This window comes from Anomalospiza imberbis, chromosome 10 (assembly GCF_031753505.1).
Source record: "Anomalospiza imberbis isolate Cuckoo-Finch-1a 21T00152 chromosome 10, ASM3175350v1, whole genome shotgun sequence".
Taxonomy (NCBI): domain Eukaryota; kingdom Metazoa; phylum Chordata; class Aves; order Passeriformes; family Viduidae; genus Anomalospiza; species Anomalospiza imberbis.
This window is the reverse complement of record NC_089690.1, coordinates 16570240-16584498: the sequence shown is the minus strand read 5'-3', so window position 1 is coordinate 16584498 and position 14259 is coordinate 16570240.

Here is a 14259-nt window from a genome sequence, read left to right as displayed (position 1 = left end):
AGGAAAGAAGTCTTTACTATCTGTCAATTGAAAATATATGTATTTCTTTAGTGACTGAACCACAGCTAGGCAGACAGCCTCAGAGCACTGAGTAGCTCACATTCAGCTCTGCTTCGGGCAACAGCTTTTATGGCTTGGTTCTAGCACCTTTTATTTAGCCTTGTGTGACCAATTGGTTTTGGGCGGAATGAAATGTTTCAGTCGACCCAAAATGGACATTTGTTTTCACTTAGTCTTCTAAAAAGCATATTCTTTCCCTTTCAGGCATCAATTTGTATTATTTTTGTGTTTGTTTAAAGCCAAGTAGTGGAAATGCAGAGGCATGGTTTATACATGCAAGAAATAGGAAAAAATTTCTTCTTTTCAGCAATGAAAAATACAGGAACATCCACACCACTCTCCCATGTTGTAAGAAAACTCTCTTTAAGCCTTCTACTTCTTAAGAAACTTTTAACATCAGGTTGTGAGTGATTCTGAGTGGCAGGGTATCTGGCCAGGGCTCTGTATTCAATACCTGACTACATACCAGTGTTGAAGATGATAAGCAGCCAGGCACCAGTTGCTCCACTGATTGGGCAAATGTGCAAATGCTCTTTATGTCATTGACTAAGATAGAGCTTCAGCCAAAATAGATTGGCTTCATCAAGAGAGACCCATAGAATGGTGTTAAACTATCTGGCAGAGATAGTTCAGACAGCAACTCACAGAACATTATTTGAATTAATAGGTTAGTTGCTGCTGGTGTGAGTTTTTTGGAGCATTGCTTTATTTTCATTAGTACCCAGAATGTAAATGTGTGTCATGAGCAGAATGCAATCTGAGGACTTCAGACACACTCTTGTGGAGCTGTGCTGGAGAGGGTTCTACCACAAGGGACAGGACACACATTGTGTTCTGTAGAACACCACAGAAACTCTAATGAGCCCAATATTTCTGAAATACTAAAAGAAGTTCCACTATTTCCAATGACTGTTCTAGTTTCCTCTTAACCGAAATGATCCTCATCCTCTCTAAGTGGGTCTTGGACCAGTGACCCTAAAGAGGAAATAAAGCAGGATTTTTTGTTTTGTTTTGTTTTGCTTCTTTTTAATTTTGTGGGCAGCTAAAAAAGCAAAAGGGCACGTAATTCCCACTTCTGCTTTTACCTTTGAAAAATCCTGCTGTGATCCTAACTGTATTGTTTAGGTGTCTAATACCTTTGAAATCTACTCCTAAAACACTTCATCCTTTATGCAGCAAAGTGCAGTATTTTATGGCTGTCAGAATGAGAAAAAGGCACATTAAGGAGCGGATGAAAAGTAAAGTTTGGATTGCTACTCTCTGACTTTTAAAAACCAAGAGGGAGTTTTGGTGAGGGAGGAAAGAATGAAAGGAAAAAAAGTCAGGGATACAGTGATATACTCTGAGTCTATGGCCAAGATTTCCCTACTCTCCCACTCAAACAAGAGTTCTCATTGTCTGAGTTTTATGTGAATTATTATTAACCACAACTTGACTTCCCTATTCAGCTTACCCACTAAGCACACTTAACAGCCTCTGATAACACTCTTAACTTGCCTATGTCTAGTGGGATAATTTCAGTATGAAAAACACTGTGTAGAAATCAAACTCTTCTCTGTGTCATGTGACACAGTTTGACATGAAAACAAAGGAAGCAAATAGATATATCTGGGACTAATGTACAATGGCTCACAGATAAAACATTTATCTTAGGCCTGACAATGTTTTTGCTATTCACATCCAAAAGATGGCCAGGAGCTGCTCTTGAGAAGATCTTTACAGTGAGCTTCATTGAAAAAAAGTTGCTAAAAGACCGTGTATGAAGCAATATAGAGAGTGAGTCAATTAGGAAATCATCCATGTCATGTCACACTGAAGTTCTGTGGCTGGTATATATACTACAATTTTCCCATAAATAGAAGTGAGGAAATTGTTGCTCTAAAACTTGAATGTGTAGCTAATTTGAACGTGATCTCACAGAGGGCTGTTGGGAGTTCCTATTTGTTATTATTTGGTGATTAAGCATAGCTTGTACATCTGAAACTCTTTGTCTATTCATTCCGCTTTTAGACTTGGAGCAGCAGATGCCATACCAACTCACAACAGAAGATGATTCAAACAGAGATTTCTCTCTATTTTGGGGATTTGCAAAGGCTTCCTCAGCCCTCAGAACTCTGCTCATTAATTCCTTGACTGTTGTCATAAATCTCATATTTTGATAACTTACTCATTAGCCCAGACAAGCAACATGAAACCCTTGGCAGAGTTCAGGACCAATCTATATAGGGGAGGGAAATATATCTGGATTCTTCACTGAAAATATAAGCCTAATACATCCACATTTTATTTTTCACTGCCCAGAAAAATAGGTTGATGCTTGGATTTCCTAGGCTCAGTTCTTTTTTTCAGTCAGGCTGCATTTTACTCTGATGCACTCTCATTTCACTTAATAAGAGTTGCTGTTTTCCGGTGAATAGAGAATCATTAATCATACATTGTCTCTTCAAACACAATCCACAGACACTTTTCTTATTCTAAAGTAAAGCCCTCCCTTCTCCTCTTGAAGTGCCATATTTTACAAAAGGTTTCCCACTACTTGGAAACTAACCAGTGACTGGAAATCTGTCTCTCCAAAGGCCATGGACTCAAGAAAATAAATAATTAGACTGCCACCAGCTGTTTAAGTTAAAAGTGATGTAACTGTTGAGATTTGTGCTTCCATACACACAAACAAGATGAACACTGGTCAGGAAGGAATTTTTCATAAGTACCAAATTATTTGACATACTTAAATAAGAATTTTTAGCCAAGAAAACACGAACACAAAAATATTTTCCAGTATGAACAGATGTTAAAAGTTTGATCTTTGGTGTATAATCTCTAGCAGGCATACGGAAACTCATAGGAATTTATGAAGTTACTTCATTTCAAATTGGGATGCATGCCTGATGAGAATATGGTTAATTGGCAACACTAACAGCATCAGTAAAGGCCAGCTCTCTTACAGTACTGACAAGCAAGCACTAACCTATTTGTCTGCCACTCTGCAATCAAAATTCCAATGGCAAAACTGCAGGTTTTTTGTGGAATCTTGACATTACGGTGAAATTATTTTTCTTGCATCTATTCAGAGAGAAAAACTAAAGCAGGATTTTTTTTAACTCTTTCTATCCCTAAAAGTCTTTCTAAATCTCAAAGTCACTGTAAAATAGGATCAATTATAAAAGGGCACACAGGGAGCAAAGCCTCCATTGCCAAGCTGCAAGTGAAAAACTTATATGCACATTACCAGTTGCATGCTGTTGTTTTTCCAGTCACTGTGATAAAAAACATGCTTTGGTTTGGTCTGGGCTGCAGGTATATTGTCTATGCCATGGGTGTTAATGTAGGTAGATAAATTATTACTGTAGATCCAAAACTTTTAATGATTGGCTCAAAATGAAATTATATGAGTTCTTCCCCCAAAAGTGCTGAGGGTGGCTTTTGTGAATTTCCAAACTAAGTATAAAGTAATGTTTATGTGCACACATCTCAGTGACCCACTGGGAAATCCAAGCCTGGATCATAAAAGTCCACCACATAAAAGTTTTCCTTTTAGGTCAAGTGAAAGTACTGTTGGAAGTATTGAGGAATAATCTGTCTTCTCAATAGAAGTTACATGACTCCCTTGCCTTCCTAAGACTTTTTCCATGTCTTAGATTTTACGATTGACAAAATAATGACAGCTGCATCCTTTCTAATTTCTTAATGGAATGCAGCCAACAGTACCCAGAAGGACAAAAGCCAGGATTGAGGGGAGCTAAAAAGGGAGGGAGCTTACATGGCTAGAAAACAAGTACTGTAAAAGCTTTCTGAAAACTTACAACCAAAGTATAATTACTAAAACAGCTTTGAAAGGAGAGAGTTAAATTACTGAGTGTGGCTGTGATCATTCTGCTAGTTTAGATTGTTCCAGTATAAATTAAATGAAATAGGACCTGGACTGCTAATTAACTACCCTACCCACAGGTGATCACAATATGTGTCATGTAAAATCCCTGCAAAGGAAAAATTTATACACCTAGAAATGACAAGAGTGCATATTAAAGCAATTTTTGCCGTTTACAATAATAGCAAAGTCCTTTGATAGCTCATCAGGAAAATGGGCGGGGGGGGAGGGGCAGGGAGGAAATTCTGTATACATTTAGAAGTAATGATTTAGACAACATTTCCCTTGAATTTGTTTATTTTAAAAGAGAACAAAGGGGTTGTCCTGCTGGGTAGCTTTTCAGCAGGGATGCCCTGCCTGCCTTATTTCAGATCTGCAACATTATGTGGTTTCAATTAGTGGTAGCACTTGCAAAACTAGTAACACAGACATTTTGGCTTGAAATCTGACTCCAAAGCAGTGAAGGGTACTTAAGATCTACTCAGGGGTGCGTGGAGAAATACAGTATATTTGAAACAGTGTTGATCTTCTGTCAGTGTTGATCTTCTGTCAGAGTGGTGTCACTTTTAAAACCCTCTCTGTGTTTTTATGGGCTTGGTTTTTCAGTTCTTCTTTGTTTCCCTGTTTAGAAGTTGATTTCCACTTTTCTAGCATTCTATTTCCTGTCTCTTTTGTCACCTGGCTACTTACTAGGCCCTCAGTTAAGTTTTTTTTCAGGCTTTGAGGGTACCCAAGTAATCTAGCTAAGCATGCTCAAAATACTATGGCACTTAAAATGCTTAATATTCACAGCCTTCCTCCTCAAAGTTCTTTGCAAGTCTATGTACTCTAAGAACCCTGTACTCTAAGAACTATCTCTCTCTTAGAGTCTATGTACTCTAAGAACTATCAGGGACTGACTGTTTTTATAGTTTATCTGTCTTCTTAATGTTGTGAAGAAATCACTAAAATATCCTTGTAAGGCAAATGATAATTTCTTTAACTTTGCAGACAAGGCAGCTGACTTCTGTTGCTATTCCACATCAATGTAAGTGTCTCATGTAATACATCTGCTGGCAGAAAAAAGACTGTGTGTGATGATTCTACAAAGTTTCCCAGTCTTACTCATCTTAGCTATCTTGATAGGCAGGTGACATTTTGATGAACAAAATAACAAATGTCACTGCTGTGGTGACAGACATATACAATATTCCAAATATCCACTGAAAGAGAAGTGTTTAATATTGGAATGAAAGAGGCAACTTCTTGACAGGATTTCAACATTTATAACTATAATATTTTTAGCAATGAAGTCAATAATATGTCTCACTACCACATCCATCACGGTGCTAAAGTAGTTTTTATCAAGACTTTCCTAGATGTTGCTCTAGTATGGTGATAGTCAACATCGTAGAGCTGAAAGGAGACTACAGCAAAAACATGAGCCCTTTTTTTTTCTCCAAGACTTGCATTCCTAATCTCCACTAAAGGACTTACATTTGTTTTCGTGGTGGTGAAGGCTGGAGATCAAAAAGAACCCTAAATATCATCACCATGTATCTGTTTTGCTAACCTAATGCTGGCAATAGGCCTTATAAAAAGCTGGCTGTAAAATCTCCACGTATTTGGCAATGCTTCATTTTTTATTTGAGGTTGCTATCAAGATGAAAGAAAATGTTGGGGGCTGCAAATGGAAATGGAATGAAAGTGTAGAAAATGCTGCTCATCTCAAACCCCATGTTGATCACCTGCTGAATTATTCACATATCTGGTCAACAGCATTTGTTTCTAGCAGTGCTACCTCAGCCTTGCTTGCACGGCCATTTAGCCCGACTCTCATTCGTGCTGGGAAGCAGCAACCTAAACTAAGGAGCAGAGGATGGAGCAGAAGCATGGGACATGGATAGACTTTTCCTTTCTGATCTACATAACAGAAATCAGAATATAAATGAGCAGTTAGGGCACTGCGATCAAACATCCGCAGTGTAGTTCAACTGATTTGAGACTGGAACACCAAATTTACCCCGCATTTCTTCAAAGGCTCTGCAATGGGAGTGCATTATTTCAGAAGCAGTCTCTCTTTTTAGGTAATCCACAATGATCCACAGTCATACAAGCACACTTTCCCCAACTTCATTCATGCTACTTAACAGCTTTATATCAATTCTAGGAATAAAGATGCTCACATTCCACTGACTTAAGAGAGTAGGTTTAATGCACTCTGCCATTTGCCACCATCCTGACGGGCCCTTTTTGTGTGTCTGTGTGATTAATACATGTACTAATGCTAATAAAACACTTATGGAGTTTCCCAGATGTAGACACGGCCCCTTAATCCTTCCCTGTTCTGCTGGGGATAATCATTTTTACAACATGAGATCACTTGCACCAGTGAAGTGCATTTTAACACCTTTTGCTGTTATCTGTATGAACTGATGATCCTAATAGAATCCCAGCAGTGCATTTAAACTTTATTTCCTAGGTTAATCAGGCTAAAAGACAGTTAACTAAGTTTCCCAAAGGGGGCCTTCTTTACATTAAAAAAAAAAAAAAAAAAAAAGCTACTGGAATTGTTTATCACTAGAAATTTTGGTCAGTGAGAAAAGAAAGGGAGTAATGTTATAAAAAGAAATGGTGTTTTTGTCTTGTAGTGGACAGCACGGCACATCATAAAAAAATAAAAAGAGGGAAATATTTTTTGAACAAAGAGCTCATGCCGGTCCCCCTCCTTTTTTTTTTTTTTTTGATCTTTAATCCCTTCTCTCCTAAGTAGAATGGCAAAGGAGCCCTTCTCTCTCTCTCTAATAAATAGCTAGCAAAAGAAGGCATTCAATGCTCTGTCCCTTTGATCAGCACAAAGCTGTCAGCTCCTGCCGCCTTTTTTTCTTCTAGCTCTTGTTCCTGGTTAAAAGTGGAAGTAATACCCCCTGAAAGAAATACCCTAGGTGTCCTGCAAATCATCAATCCTATTTTTTAACTTGTTGTTTTTCAGTGGCCCACCCTCCTGGCCCGAGCAACCTCCTCACTAACACCCCTCTTCCTCTTTCCACCCCTTTTCCAGAATACCAGTTTCATTTGATACGCAATTCAATGTGCCAGTCTGACCTACTGGGACCTTGCTGTCTGAGACTCTACCACTGCGCAGACAGGGGAAACCTTCCTTCTAGCAATAAACATGTTTACTTCCATTCATTTCTCCCCCTGTAAAGGAATTTTTTTTTTTCATAGACACAGCAAAGGGATTTTTAGAAAATAGCTTTTAATAATTTATAACACAGCTCTAACTTTAAAAAAAAGCAGAACAGAAACAATGAATAAAAAATTACAGGTTGTGCTTGACCGAGTATGTGAGATCCCATTTTGCTCCAATCTTCAAGCTGCTGCATTTCAGCGACATCACTGCATCTCAGCAGTAAACAATCTGCAAATATTGCTGCCTTCAGACAGGTCACTCGGCGCATTTTAAAGCAGGCTCCTTGTTTACTGCTCAGATTATCTGCAATGTGCTTTTCTGCTTCTCACAGTGTCAGGACCTGCTACACAGTTTGCAAATATTGTGCAAAGGAAATAATTGACAAAGGCAAACAATTACAACCGAGTGTAGAACAAGAGAGTGGCTGGTGGTGGGAGAGCAGGGCAGAGGTTTGGTGTCAGTGTTTGTGTCTATAAAGGGTTGGAGGGGGGAGGAATGGGGAGTAAGGAAAAGCAGCTGTATAAAAGAGCATTTTTACCAGACAATGTCATAGTCTCAGTGACATGTAATGATGTTTAAATACCTTAGCCATTTTCCCCTGGTGATTGCTGCACTGGGTGCATTCTGTGGGCCTGTAGAGATATGTTTTTCAAAAATCAGGATGGAGTGAATGCCGTTCGTTGTTCTGGCTGCAAAATGTCAAACTGCAGTGGAAAGAAATACAGCATTGCAGTGGTGGTGCACTGAGGCCCCCGGTAGGAAAGCAGGAGCTATTAAGTGGAAAATTCCTGCAGAGGACGTGTTTCCATTTCTAATGCGAAGAAAGAGGGTGTTGTTTGAGGCTGGCAGGTCTGTGGAAAATACAGAAAACACAGGGAAGATGAGAAAATGACCTCATTGAACTCTGAGAACTTAAGCAAACAAACAGCTTCGGCCAACATATCACATTCTTCTGCCCAAACAACAAATTGACCTGTAAGTTATATAATCCCCCACAAGCCCCCATGTCTCGCGTAAGTGTGGGGAGGGAGAAGGGGGCTGTTCACTGCAGGGGCAGGGAGTACAAGCAATAAAACCTGCTGCAGTAGGAAAGACTCTTGGGGTGAGCTGCCTGTCCTCCCCACAACACCACCTTCCACCCCAAATGGAGTCCTCACATGAGGTTCAGGTTTAATTGCGCTTTGAATACCAGCAGAATGATGGCACTAGTTGTTTATTATAGTATGAACTATTTCAGTACAGCATAAATTTTCCATTTCAAAGGATCCTGAATGCCTTCAGGGAAGGGACTAGGTTTTGTGAGCAGAGGGTGGCCTCTGTAAAAGTTGGTGGGGGGTTCATCTTAGGGATGGTTAAAACCGCATTCTTGGAACCTGAGGGAGGGACTCTGGAATCCTGTTTAGGGGCTGTGTTTTCCCCTATAGAGGCCCCCTGTAGTGTTGACTTGGACTGCCTGAGTTACCATTTTATATCAACTGAACAAATCCTAGTGTAAAAATGCAGGGGCTAACCAAAGGCCATGGTTCTGCTGGGGTTGCTGCTGTTCCCTTGGCAGAAAAGGCAGATGTGTGCCAGCGTCCCCAACATCTGACTGTGCTGAAAGGTTTGAGTTGTATGACTGCTGGCCTCAGTGTTTTTCCAATAACAAATTAATTGAACATAATAGAAAAATATTAATAGGTAGAACAGAAGATAAATGATAATTCAGAGTTTACAACAGTATTATGTACAAATCAGAAAGAGCTTTTCTCTTAGTTAATAGTACATTTGCTGTGGAAACTTGTTCTCAGCTACCATGTAATTCCAACATACCCTTTTAATGGGTACTCTTTTTTTCTTGTTTACATTGTTAAAATCCTGTTGTCTCCCACTTGCAGTTGATTTTGAGCACAACCAGAACCTGCTCTAGCATCCAGCCTTTTGTATGGACTCAGCCTCTCATAGACAGTTAGCTTTGAGCAGTCCTTGCAGCTTTAAAGACTACATGCTTTAAGGACAAGCATAAGTATAAACAGATAATGAGTTTGATCTTGCCTCTTTAAAGCATATGCATAGGAATGTAGGAATGTGCAAGGTTCAAATATTAGCACCAGTGAAGAAGCAGCTGGCACGAGATTCACAAACTACAGGTGCACATTCAAATTTCATGTAAGCTGCTTTTTAAGTCTAATGGTTTGATCCATTCTGTCATTAAGCACCACTAGCCATGAATTCACTGAGGGAGAATTCAGAAAACCCCAGCAGCTATAAGGAGCCGATTAGATTCAGTGCTCACATTCCCTACCAAAACATTTTAGAGCAAGATAAAGTGAATTAAAAGATAAGTGCTAAAGAGAAAGTGAGACCATCCCAAACTCAATGCAAAAATGCAACTCTTCCCTCTGGTAGGCTTTGAAAAACGTAAATAACCATTCTTTCTTTTTCAGTTTGACATTTTCCTGCATGTGGAGAAGACAAGGCAAAAAATGACAGAATTACATACTACAAAAAAATCTGTACATACGAGATTTTCAGCATTATTTTGTAGATAATGTTTGAAGAAAGATCAAAAAAGGCGGCTGAAGATGGGAGCATGTAGCTATATCAAGTTAAATTCGCACACAGCTGTTGCGTATTGCTTTTCAAGGCTCCAGTTGCCACTTATTTCAGGTATGGAGGAGATAGTGTTATGGTAATATGAAAAGGAAATAATTCTGATCTGTGCAGCTCAGATCTGAAAACCAATTTGCCCAGAATCCAGCACCATTTCAGTTTAACCCTAAATGCCTTCAGCTCTGCAGCACAAGGGCCAAAGACATTCAGGAGCTCCACAGTGTTGTGTTATTCCCTTTCTGGAAATGTTTAACCAGGGCAAACTATATAGTGCAGCATTTCTGCATGGTGCCATGGATTCTGTTTCTCTTTTCCTTGTGCTGTGTAACTAAGGGGCACTGTAAGGGGTGCATAGCTTACAGACTAGAACAGCTTTCTCCTCCACACTCTGACAGGAAATAAAAAGTGCCCAAAAAAATCAAGAGAAAAACAAACTCTATGAATGACAAAAAGAAGCACTGCCAAAACAAAAGTTTCCCGCACCTAATAAAAGGAAAAAGTCAGATTTTTGCTCATCCTCACCTTGTGGTTGCAAATGGCAAAGGAACAGAGGTGAGGAGTGCCCCATCATTACAGCTCTGGAGTTTAGCACCCATTGCAGGATTAACTCTTCTGAGGAGTGCAGGGTTTTGGTTACGTTGCTTTTTATGGGTTTTTAATAGGTTCTTTGTCTTTTACATAGTGAACTCAGCTCATCTCGTAGGTTCTCTTTTGCATTCAGTTTACAAGACTTGAGAATACCTAAAGAGACTTCTAAGAGAGTATTTTAAATAAAAATATAGGTATATCTGGGTGATGAAGTAAAAACCTGAGCCAACAAGATTGTAGGAAAACCACATTCAGCTCCTGCCAATGCACCTCAGTGCTGCCCTACATAAAACTTTCAGAACTGTGCAGAAATGCCTGGTCAAACTAACTTGTGCAGGAGTTTCAGAAAGCACAAACATAGGTAGTAGAATAACCAAAAAAAATAATGCTTGTGAGTTGTCCCTCTTTGCATCACAATATCAAAAGTTGTGGAGTAAAAGAGACACAGAAATCACTGATCAAGCTCCGGCTTTTATTTCTTTGTTCTTGTATTTTAAATCATAAGATTTCATCACATCTGGGAAATGCGTGGTGTCAGCATTGCCAAGCTTTAGCACTGTCCTCTCATTCTGATCCTAGTGGAAATAGGACACTTGGCCTCTGAGCACTGAGGGAAGCACTGACTCCCCAGGATTCTACTATCACTGTGTCTGCTTTCCTAATTTTTGTAAATCTAAGATCTTGAAAGAAGTTTTGAAATCAACTGGTACAAGACCTGACTGTGAAGACCAATCTTCCTCAATGTTTTCCAGTTCAGGAGACTCCCAGTGTGGACAACTGGAGGATGAGGACCCCTGGACATGACAAAGCCTAAACTCACTGTTTTATCTGGATGCAGAAAGAAAGGCCCCTTGGCCTGTATATCAATGGTTTCATACTGAGAAAAGAACCACAAAAAGAAAAAAAAGGAAACATCACAACAGGATGTGTACACAGGACTTTTGTGGATAAAAGATGTATAATCTGCCCCAACACTGACCAGCTGGAGACCTTCCTCTGTCTCAGGATGTCTGTACCTCAGGATGTGGGTCCTGCTTTGGAGGCAATAAGAATTATCAGGTGTTCAGAAAATGTGCCTTGGGAAAGCATTGAGCTTTTGCACTTGAGGGGCAGCTGCAAGGAGAAGATAATCTGTGTTTTCCACATCTATTGCAACTACACTTGGTTCAAAGAATATTAAGACAGAATTATCTTGGACCATATTAAAAACCTTAGAATATGAGTGATAGGAGGGGGTACAAGCACAAAAGTGAAAACATTCCCCTGAATGCAAATCCTCCCACATACCAGAAGAAATACATAAATCAGTCAAAGTGTGGGTCAGTTTTTGCTTGGCAAAGTGTTTGACTCAACAAGGGATGGAGTGCTACTCAGGTACTTTTGACTCAACTGAGTGCTGCCAACCAGCCATGGTGGTAGAATAGGCTAAACATTTGCGATTGATGGCCCCGTAGAAGGCTTTGGAAAGGCAGTTCCCAGGTTCTTGAAATATCTATGGCACAGTTGACCTCTATAGATACGTTTAGGTATTTTTCTTACAGCAATTATCTGGCAATAAGAAGTGCTTAATTAGACTTTCTCCAGACTGATCTGTTGCAGTGCAAGAGCCTGGCCTTTGCATGGAAACAAGGCTAAAATTTGCCTCTTCTGTTGAAATGGTCATTTGCAGCAAAGGTTCCTCCCACCAGTGAAGCAAATTAAATGGCACGTGGGACAAAACAATACCAATACTAAAGATCTGAGTCAAGATCAATCAATGGATTTCTCTTACCAAAGTCTTAAGGAGATCTCCTTGGAGATCATTAATTTCTATAATATACATTACTAAAAGAAATCCACAGGGTTGAGGGAGAAGCAAAAAGGGAGGCTTTTGATATACTCCCTTTTCTGCTTTTGGTTGTGATTCTCCTAAGTGATGGGTATGATGCTAAAGTCACTCTGTCCAGCATGGTGGGAATGTTACCCAGTGTCACTACAAGTATTTAGTCTGATCAGCCTCATAAGCCCCTCCACCACACAGAAACTAATTGTGAGGATTAGGGCACACCAAGACACTCAAGCTCCACTCCTGTGGGTTTGGGGAGAAACAACACATTTAAACATTCCTGCTACAGTTCCCTTGGCAACGTACATAACAACAACTCAGTAACACTATGGGTTTCTGTTTTCTTAACCCTTCAGGACATTGACTGAATGAATACTTCCTTGAGGAAACTGTTCAGTCAACCAGATATACTCAAGCACACTTAAATCCAGCAGGCCTTTTCTCTTTAAAGAAACAACAGCTGCTGAATTCCATGTCAAACTGATCTCCTCCCCTAGCATTAAAGGGTTTAATTCAAACACACACGTATACCATTAGCAAATCCTCCATGGAAGTCTGTATGAAAAAAGACAGTAAAAAGCAATCCCCAAATGTCAATGTTTCATATCATTATGAAGTTACCGTGGATCAGAGGACACAGAGAACAATACACGACATTTTGTAAAGCACATAAGTACTCTTAAGAAACAAAACAATATTAGCATTTGTGTAGATTATAAAGTACAATATTGTTCCTGACAGTAATAGGAATAATAATGTCTATAACAAGTTCATAATGATTTCTCTGGGAATTTAAAATACTTTGTAAATATTAACTCATACTATCAAATAATGAGATTTACACCATCTTTGTGAAATACATGAGATATGCCCCTCAGTTTGCTCCCCAGCTCAAAGAACTGGAGCTTTCTGTGACGTTAAACACATCTGTTCCTCAGCAGTGACCATTCCTGTTGTGCAAAGGTTTGGAAGAGGAACCACCCAGTGAATACATGGGCAAGGTCACCAGAACTCACCTGCCCTCACAAAGAGCTGCTGTATGCTTTGGGCTGTCATTAGTAGACAGAATTAATGAACATGCTTGCAAGGCCTCAGTTAATAGCTGCAACTGTTATGGTACTCTGCAGATTTGTTTAAGAGACTTGTCTTTGCACTATTGTCTTCCTCAGAAGTTTAGATTTATGAAAGCATGAAAGCCTTTACCCTGGAGATCTTTGCCCCAGGCTGAGATCAACAAATGATGTGTAGCAATTATCTGAAAAGAACTTACCTTTCTTTCTCAGTATACAAGAAGGGACCTGGCCTAGCTTTTTAGGAGAGCAAGAAAAACCATCAGTACCTGTGTCAAAATTATAACTATTCCTTAACTAGTAGTGTACTGATCCACACTTACTTACACAAAGGAAGAGATTGAAGTTACAAAAGTAAATCAGGGATCACGTATATGTTAGTGCAGCCCAAACCAATCACAGTTTATAAGCCAGCTTTTTCACCCTTTTTTTCTGTAAGCTTTAATTTTTGTTATTTTCAAAAGGAGCCTGTGTAATCTTCCCTTGGATCTGCCCTGTGATGGTGAGACACCTTGTCACATTTGTAGCTTCAAGCAGATATAAGAAAGAGTTAAGTACACCTGCAAAATGAAGGCTCTTTAGCCTTAAACACCTAAGGTTCCATTGTTCCAGCACTGCTTTCCATGGAGAGTGCTTACCTTCTCTGTAGCAGCTCCTGTGTAAATCTCTAGGAAGCAGACCTCCCTCCTCACCACACCCCCACCCCCAGCCTTAGCTCACAACCATTTGTTAAAAGTTATGCAGCATCCTCACTAACAAACATGTGGTTGCCAGGGCATCCTAGCTCCCCAGCCAACTGCTATACTAAGGCTTTACTGGCAGCCATCCAGCTGTGCCTCATTTAGGAACCTCTGCAGCAGTAAGGGATGTGTTTTTCCTGTTTACAGGAGAAATAAGTCAGTTTGTTGATTGTCTCCTAAAGACCTGAATCATTTGGGGAAGCAGTAATTTCTCACAGCGGACTGTGAGGCAGAACATTCCTCCATATTCTCTACAAACCAGAATTTAAATCTTACTGCAGCGATCTGGGATTTTTGCACAAGCCCAGCTAGAGGAGGTCCCAGACAGGTTGGTGAGCAGCACA